We start from the raw sequence: 11,385 nt of genomic DNA on the forward strand, positions 1-11,385 counted from the left end.
TACATTAAACATATGTAAGATTACCATTTTTCATTAAAAAAAGACGGCTTATCCCCGTAATGTAACATTACCATTTTGTAAAAAAAAAACAAGAGACCTTTTGAGTTCCATAGAGCGTCCACATCAGCAAAAACAATTCTCCCGAAAGATGACACGTGGCATAAAATATAGTTTTACATTTTAATATTACTAATTTTCGAAAATTATAAATAATATGTAAACATACAGCATAAAAAATGGAAAAACCTCATTAAACATATGTAAAATTATCATTTTTCATTTAAAAAAAGACGGCTTATCTCCATGATGTAATATTACCGTTTTATAAAAAAAAAACAAAAAAAATTATATATAATTTCGAAAATAATAAATATATGTAAACATACAACATAAAAAAATGGAAATACTACATTAAACATATGTAAAATGACATAAAAAATGGAAAAACTACATTAAACATGTGTAAAATTACCATTTTTCACTTAAAAAAAAGACGGCTTATCTCCATGATGTAACATTACCGTTTTATAAAAAAAAAAAAAAAAAATTATATATAATTTCGAAAATATAAATATATGTAAACATACAACATAAAAAATGAAAATACTACATTAAACATATGTAAGATTACTTATTTACATTTTTTATTTTTAAAAAATAATATGTAAACATACAACATAAAAAATGAAAAAACTACATTAAACATATGTAAGATTACCATTTTTCACTAAAAAAAAGACGGCTTATCTCCGTATTGTAGCATTACTATTTTGTAAAAAAAACAAGGGACCTTTTGAGGCTCCATAGATCGCTACGTAGCGACCGAGCTCGAGCCAAGCCTGGTCGCTACGTAGCGACCGAGCACGCACACGGCTTGGTCGCTACGTGAGCTCGGGCGCTACGTAGCGACCTAGCTCGAGCCAAAGCTCTGTCGCTACATAGCGACCGAGCACGCACACGGCTCGGTCGCTACGTAGCGATCGAGCTCAATCCAAGATCGGTCGCTACGTAGCGACCGAGCACGTACGCGGCTCGATCGTTACGTAATGACCAAACTCTCCCAGAACGTCGATATGACACGAATCCATGCATTCTCGTCTACTCTTTAATGCTATCTCCCGTGAGCCATGGCTAAACAATTATTTGTTTCTCATCACTCGAAGTTATCTGTCAAACTTTACGATAAAAACCGCGGGAAGTTTGTTTTTATCGAAGAAACCGTAATAAACGTTTCGAGTCGAAGACGGCCCAAACAAACCTAAAATGCAACTCGAAGCCCACTTACGATTTCTTAACCAAAAACCCATAAGCCGTATGACGGTTTATGCTTGGTTCGTAAGGCAAGAGAAATGTCAAGTTTCCGAAGATAATCACGAAGATCGGGAAAAACGGAATATCTCCATTTTTGAGCTATGACGGCTTAAGGGCAAAAAGGGGAAAATGCAAACCGACCTATGAGAAAGTATATAAGGAGTCCTAGGTGAGAGGCAAAGGGGGATTCGAGACACAACAGAACTTAGCACTTAGAGCAATTTAGGCAATTTTCCGTTTTTGTTATTCGAGCTGCAACTCAATTAGGTTTAGCAGCTTTAGGGTTTTAGAACTAGGAATCTCGCCGACAGCTCTCGTAGCCCAGGCTCTTACCTTGTTGTAACGCTCAAACGCGAATTCAGAATAAGATCTACTTTGCTCTCTTTTCGATTTCTTATCTTTTATCGTCTTTATTTCGTGTTCTGATTGCTTGGTGTGTGGTATTAACAGATATCTAGGACCTCTGGGAAACTAGGGTTCTCCTACTTTCCTTATTTAAACGGAAATCGACAGTGCGAATTTAAGTTCCCATAACCTATAATCCATTATCAGACTTAACAAATGGTATCAGAGTATTTGAATCCTCTCGACCGTGAAGAAGCTACCTACGTGGCCATTCTTGCAGATCTACAGAAGTTATAGGTGTTTGTGGATTGAGCTTGAGAAAGTATGGATCGCCATCGCGCGATTCACGATGCAGGCGAAACATAACTCGTTCAGCAACCCCGACCAGAGACTACTCTGTTAACTGTAGGGACTGGATTGTATCCTCCCACAAGGCCCATCAGTTCGTGGGCCCGGCCCACCAGAGTCAGGGTCGTTGGCTCGGCTCGGCGACAGAACATTGAAGCGGCTCCCCGTTGCTTTTGAGTCGACTCGAGCCAGCGACTAAAAGCATTCTCTTCGGCGGCTCGACAAACGCATTTGTTCTAAAGGCCCGACAGGCCGAGGACCAAAGAAAGGAGACGAGCTAGGTCAAGATCAGGTCAACTATATAAGGAAGGGGAGAAGCACCAAGAAAGGGATCTGCAAATAACCACACACACTTACTTTCGGCTAGAACTAGGGTTTTATTTCTGTTTCTCGCTGACTTGTACCCTCCAGCGAACTAGCTTTCGTTGGTTTGTTTTCTACCGTTTCTTTCCTCATTTGTAAATCGACCGAACGATTCTTTGATCTAATAAACACTTTTGTCTCGACCCACTGACGATTTATCGTCTTCTTTTCACTAGTTTCCAGACAGATCTCGGTTCAAACATTAACGACGCCAGGGAAGCCGCACCAGCAGAAGAGTAGCAAAGATCGGGATGGCGACGACAGATCCAGTTCATTCAAGCTAGTTCCGGTTGAATCTGTGCTCAGGAACGGAAGGAGATTACCGAGTTTAGCTTTTCCAATGTTCGGTGAGTTGAAATTGACAACAGCAAAGGCAAACCCACGGGATAAATTCATCGAACACGTGGTAGACGAGTTACCAACTCAGGGTAACGATGGTGTGGGTCTGGTTATGACGCCAGATTTACCTTCTCGTGGTGTAGAGAAGCGAGATATTGGGCACAAGGACAGATATGTGTTAGTCACTAAAGGAAAGGGTGTAGCGGTTCAAACCGATGAGGTGCGTGCTTACATGGCAATTACTGAGCATGGTTTATTAGCTCAAGCTCGACAAAGTACCAGGCCATGGAGATTGATGACTGCTGAGGTGCGACCGAAAAGTGATGAGGCCGGCAGAGTGTTCACGCAGGGTGGTATGAAACAATCTCTGCGACAACCCAAGAGATTTCGCAGCACAGGCAAAGAATGTGTTAGAGGTAAACAGCCAGTTGAGAGAACGTTTGTCAAGGTTCGAAATAGGGTTCAGAGTTTGTGGCTTGAAAAATATGTTCTCGGTGTAAGAGCTCTTTAAGAACCATACTACAACGGTGATGATGAGTTACAGCCGAAGTACAACAAGAGAAGAACATGGTATCTTGCGGGGGAGCCCATCATGACTAGCGTGGGAGCAACTCAGTTCAAAAGCACACGTCTCAGGGTGTAGCGTGGGCGCAACTCAGTTCAACATCACACGTCTCAGGGTGGCTATGGTCTCAGATAAGGCACAAAAGAGACTTGTTGGTGCCGCCATTGCACCTACACAGCTGAACATTATTGTGTCTCAACATCCAGGAAGTACATGTAGTCGGTGGAATTGTTGGTTGAAAGGAACACTATGGTTTGGTGATAATCTGAGTGGATTGTTAACCCAAGAATGTAAACGGAGTTGTCTCAATAATTTGAGAAAGCCTTGCGTAGAGAATCACATTCTCGAAGAGGAGATGTTTCAAGCAGTTTATGAAAGCTTACAAGGAACCATTGGACAGAACATTAAAGAGCTATGGGCAATAGAAGCTCCTAGGAATTGGGAAGAATTCAGGAAGATGGTGTTACAAGAACCGCAAGTGGATGGTGTTAAGGTACAGGCTGAAGGAACATATGAGACGACAAGAAAGAGAATCCGAGTGGACCTAGAGGCAACAATTGAGAATAAGGGCAGAAGGTACAGTGGTAGACCAGTTACTGGTTCCAACCAATACTCAGGATTTTATCAGGAAGGTTCAGTTCTGGAGTACCAAAGAAGCGTTGAAGAACATGTTCAGAACTCTGGTGTTCTTACTTGAGAAGTATTTGACTGAGGTCTTCACGAGAGGTCTTAAGCATCCTCTACAGGAGGAAGTTAAGCAACTTCAACCGAGTTCTTTAATGGATGCAATGAACTTGGCTGTGTGGTTGGAGCAGTGATTTAAATTTCAAGACAGTGTGGATACGCCACATATTTTGCCTATATCAAGTTTCCAGTTCGAAACTGAAACTAGGGAGAACAGTATTAAGAGGTCTGAAGTGGAGTGATATGTCATGGATTTTACCCACTTTTACTCATGATTTATATATGTTTTTAGAGTCTTTTATATGCATTTGGAGTCTTTTTGGAGTCTTTTTAGAGTCTTTACAGGTTCAGGTACTAATTTGACACATTTGGAGCTTTTGGATCATTTTGGAGCTTTGAGGAAAGCTCAGCTGAAAACATGAAGTTGGAGTCAACTATTGCGCCAAACATTGATCGACGAAGCACATGAAGCGTCGATCGACATCGATTTATCCACGAGTTTAATGATGCTTTTAGGAAATTACGAGTTTCCCAAAATTTTCTTGATATTGTACCACAAGTCCCTGGCCACCTGTTAGGCTATTTATTAGGGTTTTCTATTATTTTAGAGAGAGGGACTTTTTTTGGAGGCACACTTGAGAGAGAGAGCTTAGGATTGGAGAGAGAGAGAGAGAGAGAGAGAGAGAGAGAGAGAGAGAGAGAGAGAGAGAGAGAGAGAGAGAGAGAGAGAGATATGAACATCATACAAGAGAAGATCTTGGACTCCTTTGTTTACCACTGTACTTTGTTTGCTTTTCATTTTATTATATTGCAGTATTATTCAGACCATCGTAATGTTTCTTATGAATATGTCCGAGTAATCTTATTGTTAGATTTAGGGTTCTTCAAAGGTTGGTCTATGTATTGTTGACATGAATTGGTGTTAGGGTAATTAAAATAGTTCTTCATCTAGTTGTGCTTACTGCTATGTGTAGGCTTGATCACCTTGAACTTAGATCTTATGATTGATTGGCACCAGCAGAAGCTTGGTCTGTTACCTGAAACTAAACTAGTATGATCTAATCTTCTAGGCGCACACGAAAGTTGGTCTAGGCGATTAGAGAACACATCAAACCCATTCGCTAAAGCTTGCTAGAAGAAACATCGATCGACACACTGACAGGTGTATCGATTGGCGTTTTGAAAGGTGTATCGATTGATACTTATAGTGTATATCGATTGACACTTTTTCAAGATTAACAAACGGAAGTTAAAATCTTAGATCTAGATATTAGATAGTCTAAACATACGAAAGTTGATAGATTATAACTTTAGTTTGAGTTCGAGAACAATTAATATTTGTAACCCATAAGTCTGCATACTCATCTTACCTTAGAATTTACCTTAATCTAGGTATTTTCCGTTAATTGTTTAGAACCTAAATCAACCAACTGAACAACTACCTTGTTCACCCAACCTTCAGTTTATTTACTGATTACATCATTTTTGTTTAGCTTTACTTCGAAAACTAAAAAATCTATTATGTAATCCTAGAGTCTCTATGGATTCGCCCCCTAAGTATTACAATTGAGCCTCTTATTTGAGAGAGTAAAGTAACTCCTTACGGTAGTTTGAGTGATATCAAATTTGGCGGCTTTACCAGGGACTATTTCTTATTACCATTAGATTAAGTTTTAAAATATAGTCTAGATTTTATTTCTTTGTGTGCTAAAAGCTTTTCTTCTTTCTCTGCTGACACATGTACTTTAGAATAAGAACATGTATTTCAGACAAGCATCGATCGGCACTATGACAGATACATCGAGCGACACTTCGGTGTAGGAATCGATCGACACTGCACTATTAAACGCGATCGACACTACTCGCCCGGAAGCAGGTAAGTCTTCACTTACAATTTTAATTAATGAGGAATTAGTCCTAGGGGACCCAAAAAGTCAAACATGCAACGCAACAAACCAAATTATTAATAAACAGGGGCTGCAATCCCTGATAAAATTAACAAAACTTCAATTAGTGTGAAGGAACATAAATTGCCATTGCAAGACTGGCAGAACCTTTTCCAATAGGTCAGCAATCAAACTACCAGAAATCAACGTAAGAGGATCTGAGCTTAATCTTGATTTTCTTGTTCTGGTACATCAAAACCATTTTCATGGAGTCCCTTCAGAACAGCTATATGATCACATCGAAAAGTTTGAAGACATGGTGGAAGATGATAACAATCGCTGCAAACTCTTCTCATTCTCTCTCGCAGGAGATGCCAGTAGATGGCTGGATCAGTTACCAACTGGATCCCTGACCTGCTGGAAAGAGATTAGGAGTGTTTTTATTTAACAATTTTTCGATGAGGCATGCTACTGGGAAGTGAGAAGAAAAATTTCCACATTTTGTCAAGGTTTTCGAGAACCATTTAAAAATGCATGGGGAAGATTTAAAATTTACCAACTTGAATGCCCACATCATAGTTACTTAGAACCTCAACTAATCAACACCTTTCACGGGGGTGTTAACCTACATTACCAGACTACGCTTGATACAATCAACGAAGGAAATTTCAATATCTGGAGCCCTTAAGAAGCAAGATGGTTGATGATATACCATGAATTTTACTCATTTTTAGCCATGGTATATAGGTGTTTCAAATACATTATAGTTTGTTTTAGTCTTTTCAGTATGTTTTCAGGTTTTGGAGTGATTTGGAGGAAAGTTGTGATTTTGGTGCATTTTAGAGATAAAATGATAAAGACCCGTAGCTGACCATCGACCAGCCTAGCGATCGATGATCAAGGATGATAATCGATCAACACACACCCTGTGTTGTTGATCGACGGTGAAGCGTGTAGAGGCTAGATTGGTTCCAACCGACTTTAAGCCCAAGTCCCACAAGAATTACCAGATTACCCCTGACGAGTTTGATATCACTCAAATTACGCTATAAGTGATTTGTACTCTCTCAAATAAGAGTTTTAATTGTAGTTCATAGGGATCGAATTCATAGGGAGCTAAGGCACTCAATTGATCTATCTAGTTATATAGTTATGCTAGGTTGAATAGTTTAAATGTAAATAAGCAGTGGCGAACAAGTAATTGTTCAGTTGATTGATTGGGTTTTAAGGATTGATATGGGAGACGTTAGACTTAGGGTTTCTATTCAGACAATCAGGATTATAGAGATATAGACTACTAAGTATATATGGATATTCTAGAACTCAAACAATTAGAATAGTCGATCAACTTCTGTATATTTAGACTATCTATCGCTGGATCTAGGACCCAGCTGTTGCTTGTTGGTCCTGAGAAAGTGTCGATTGATTCCAACAACAAGGTGTCGATCGATACACCTTTCAGCCCGTCGATAGATGCAACTAGTGAGTTGTCGATCGACGTTCCTTCCAGGGAGCGTTACGAACGGGTTTGAACGTGTTCACTAGGTTAACTAAATCAGCTTCCGCTTGTTTCTCGCAATCCTAGCACAACCTAAACTATTTCAGACAAATAACCAATCTTCCGAATGCGGCCTAATATCTATAGGCAAGGTTCTAGTTAGCTACTTTATAAGCCATGCATTAAGACTAGTTTAGTTGATTAATATCCAGACACTTAGCAATTCTATATTTTGAGCTAATCCCTCATGAATATCTGAACCCTAAATCCAACAAGATGAACTACTCAGACATGGCTAAGCAATTCATGACAATATAATAAGTAAATTGCATAGATAAAATAGAGTAAAGAAACTGGAGTTTCAATCACAAAGCTCAGAAGGAGTTCTTGGATCTTCTCTCCAAACCTAAGACTCTAAGTATTTTGCTGTACGAAAAGTAGAAAGTATGAAAGCGTGTGTTGCCTAGAACAATGGCAGAACACATAAATATTAGATTAAAAATTGCCAGGGGTAATCTGGTAATTCTTGTGGAACTTAGGCCTTAAGTCGGCTGGAACCTAATATGGTTTCTGCGCGCTTCGCCATCGATCGGCACCACAGAGTGTGTGTCGATCGATTGTTGCCTTCACCCATCGATTGATAGTCGTGGTCGGATGTCAACTTCGGGTATTTGTCATTTTATCTCCAAAATGCACCAAAATCACCAATTTCCTCCAAATCACTCAAAAACCTGAAAACATACAAGAAAGACTCAAAAACAACTATATTAATGTATTTAAAAACACCTATATGCCATGGCTAAAAAATAGGTAAAATCCATGGTATATCAACACCCCTAGACTTACTATTTTGCTTGTCCTCAAGCAAAACAACAAGCGGTCTCTCTGGAAGCGGTTTGAAAACAGCAGGGACTCACATGTTTTAAGAACTTACTATCATCACCTCAACAATATTGCAACCACATCAAATCAATCTTAACTTAGAAGTACTTTCTATGCAATATCCTAGCTTAACAACCAATTCCATTCATCGAACAACTTAACTAATCATGTCTGACTAACCCCACTACTGATCTCATTTAATACATATAAATAAAATGTGTAAGCTTTACCTTGGGAGTATCGAACACTGAACACACACTACTCGAAAAAGTGTCATCCATCGCGTCCGTAAAACGCTATCACAGTGATACAAAGCGTTTTTAAGTGTGCTGTGTGCCCCCGTTATCTTTTCTTCGGCACTTTATATAGCATTTTTTATGTGCTATTTTAAATAAGAAGTTCGATAATGTTTTATTTTTTGCAATTGTATATCTAATAATAGCGGATAATTTTTACCATTATTTATTTAAATACAACGTTATTGATAGCTATTATTTCTCTTTAATTTTTTTTTTTGTAATTGTTTCTGTAATTTTATGAGGGTTTTGTACAATTGGTATCCACGTTTTATTTGCACCTGAATCTACAATATTCTTTCATATTTTGAGCATTAGAAGAAGACAATGTCATTAAGCAAACCATCAACACTCGAGTACACAAGTCCTATTAGCCAAACCACCAGGTCTTAGACAACCAAACCACAATCAAATTGTTCTACTAGCCAAACAAGTTCTACTACCCAACACAATCCTATATGAGACAGTAGTTCACACAAAAACAATCTTGTCATTAGGCCAAGCGAGTGTAGAACCTAATGCATCAGCAATAGTCTGGAACTCTGAGGTTGGTCTCCAAACGCGTGCATCATCAATCTTACATAGCTCAACCCATACCTTGCTGGCGTTTGGACCCAATGGAACGAAATGAACTTTGTCTTCTGGATTGTTTTGATAACACTTTGCCTTCTTCAAGCCTCTTTCCTGATCGAAAGCAGTCTAAGAGGAAGCATTTCTTCTTAGAAGAGCTGCTGGTGTTTGAGCTGTTAGCTACACTCTACAAATGAAAAATCGATACATACAGCTCATCACTATCAGAAAACAATACGTATGAATGTGAAAGATAGATAATTATGGGTAGAGTTTTACCTTATGTGATGAAGCTTTTGATGATGAATCTTTAGATGGTACTGCTCCTTTAGCAAACAATGGAACTGTCCCTTTACTAACAGATGGTCCTGCTTCTTTTAGCAATTGAACCTTAGAAAATGGCCATGCTATGTTCGCAAACAGTGCGTCACCCATCACATTCATGGCTTCACTTGGTCTCCACAGGTAAGCCTCTTTGTTAATCACATTATCAATCTTCACTACTGCAGCATTCGGACCCAAAGTAATATTATTGACCATCTCTTTTGGATCAGTTGAAATCAAATATCCCTCAGCAATCACTTCACCATCATTAGTCCAAGAAACAATCTGGATTCTATCTTCCAATGCATTTGCAGCCTAAGGAGTAATGAAAAAAAAAACAGAAAACAGGATGACCAAACAAATAAGCTTTTCTATTGATATAACTTGTTAAATACACATTAATAGATGATAAGAACTTTACCGCAGAACAAGCAGTCTTGTTTACAGTTTGGGAGTTCATAGTGTCGAGAGTGAGCTTATTGAATGGCCATGCAATTTTTCTTCCCACAGCTTAACCAAGTGAGATGATAGTTGTTGTAGGCCTCCATACATATGCTTCTTTATCTGCTGCGAAGGTAAGTACTACAGTTGCTGCATTAGGTCCAATTGACGGCCAATCTTGTAAGTTGGTTCAACAGAGCATAGTTCTCCTTCACCGATGACAACTTCTTCTTCGGAATATCAATCTAGTATCTGACACCTAATTGGCCCGTTGCTTGTACCAGAATGCCTGGATGTTGAATGATCATCATGATCTTTCTAAGAAGATACAAACAAAATGATCATCACGATCTTTCTAAGAAGATACAAACAATTAATATTCGGCTAAGTGAGGAAATTATAAACAAATTGTACTATTAACTTACCCTTTTCCCTTTAGCTAAGTCACAAACCAAGTGTTTCAAATCTTCAATCTCAACCACCAATTCTGCTTGCTTAGCTTCAAGCTTCTGGACATGTGCATCTCTAGCCTGTATGTAAGCTACACTGGAAGCAGTAGTCCCTCTGCCCATTCCTCTGACTCTTCCACTTCTGTCTTTACCTAGAACCTTACTGACATCATCTTCTTTAACACTAATATTGAGTTTGAGCCTATATCACTATCAATTGTTCTAATTTGTTCCTGATATCAAATTGTATCGGTATCAATATAGATTACTGATATCACTCAAATTACTCTAATGAATGATTTATACTCTCTCAAATAAGAGATCGAGTTGTAGTACTTAGGGATCGAATCCACAGAGAGCTAGGGCACACAAAAGATCTAATAGTTATAAGATTAAGCTAGGCTAATAGTTTATTAATGTAGTAAATATAGTAAATTGCAGTGGTGAGCAAGGCAGTTGCTCGGCTGATTGATTGAGGGTTGTTTGATGGAAGGATTGTTGCTAGATCTAGGGTTTCTATTCAGGTAATCATGATTATAATGATATAGAGACTAATTGTTGTATGCAAGATATTAAAGAGCTCAACAATTAAGAACAAATCGATCGGCTCTCGCTTTCTATATTTGTCTATTGACTAGATCTAATGATTTCAACTATCGTTTGTCAATCAAGTAGAAAGTGTTGATCGATGATTCTAGAGGAATATCGATCGATACACCTTTCACGACGTCGATCAATTATTCTATTGGAATATCGACCGACACACTTCTAGCAAGCTTTGTGCGTGGGTTGATAAAGTACTCACTAGGGTTCCTAGATCAGTTATCACTTGTTTCTAGCAATCCTAGTTCAATGAGGATTTATTCAGAGAAAAGACCAAGCTATCGCTTGTGCCAAATGATTATAAGATCAGGGTTCTAGTTCGCGACTCTAGAACACAAGCAGTAAGAACATCCTATTGATTAATATCACAACCTAGAAATTCTATATTTGGGGCTAATCCCTCATAACCTATTTGAACCCTAAACCTAACATGTGGATCTATTCAGACATGAAGTTTGTCACAGAAATCATAGATGAATAT

The sequence above is a fragment of the Brassica oleracea genome, chromosome C4, assembly GCF_000695525.1.
Source record: "Brassica oleracea var. oleracea cultivar TO1000 chromosome C4, BOL, whole genome shotgun sequence".
Lineage (NCBI taxonomy): Eukaryota > Viridiplantae > Streptophyta > Magnoliopsida > Brassicales > Brassicaceae > Brassica > Brassica oleracea.